Raw genomic sequence first — 658 nt, 5'->3', positions numbered from 1 at the left:
CCAGTCCAAACCTACCCTCTTTCAGTTAAAAACCATTGCCCCTTACCCTGTCACAACAGGCCATGGTAAAATGTCTCTCTCTGTCTTTCTTATAAGCCCCCTACAAGTACTGGAAGGCCGCAATAAGGTCTGCCTGCAGCCTTCTCTTCTCCAGGCTGAACAACCCCAACTCTCTCAGACCGTCCTCACAGGAGAGGGGTTTCATCCCTCTGCCCATTTTTGTGGCCTCCTCTGGACCCGCTCCAACAGCTCCATGTCCTTCTTGCGCTGAGGGCTCCAGAGCTGGATGCAGGGCTCCAGGTGGGGTCTCACCAGAGTGGAGTAGAGGGGCAGGATCACCTCCCTCAACCTGCTGGCCACGCTGCTTTTGATGCAGGCTAGGATACAGTTGGCCTTCTGGGCTGCAAGTGCACATTGTTGGCTCATGTCCAATTTTAATCCACTGGGATGCCCAAGTCCTTCTCTGCAGGGCTGCTCTCAATCCCTTCATTTCCCCAGCCTGTATTGATAACTGGGGATTGCCTCGACAGATGTGCAGTACTTTATACTTGGCATTGTTGAACCTCATGATGTTCACATGCACCCACTCCTCAAGCCTGTCAAGGCCCCTCTGGTCACCTATGTACAGAATGGGCTGGGAAATCCCAGAATCAGCTAT

This window comes from Phalacrocorax carbo, chromosome Z (genome assembly GCF_963921805.1).
Source record: "Phalacrocorax carbo chromosome Z, bPhaCar2.1, whole genome shotgun sequence".
Classification (NCBI taxonomy): Eukaryota; Metazoa; Chordata; class Aves; order Suliformes; family Phalacrocoracidae; genus Phalacrocorax; species Phalacrocorax carbo.
Note: the sequence above shows the minus strand (reverse complement) of the source record.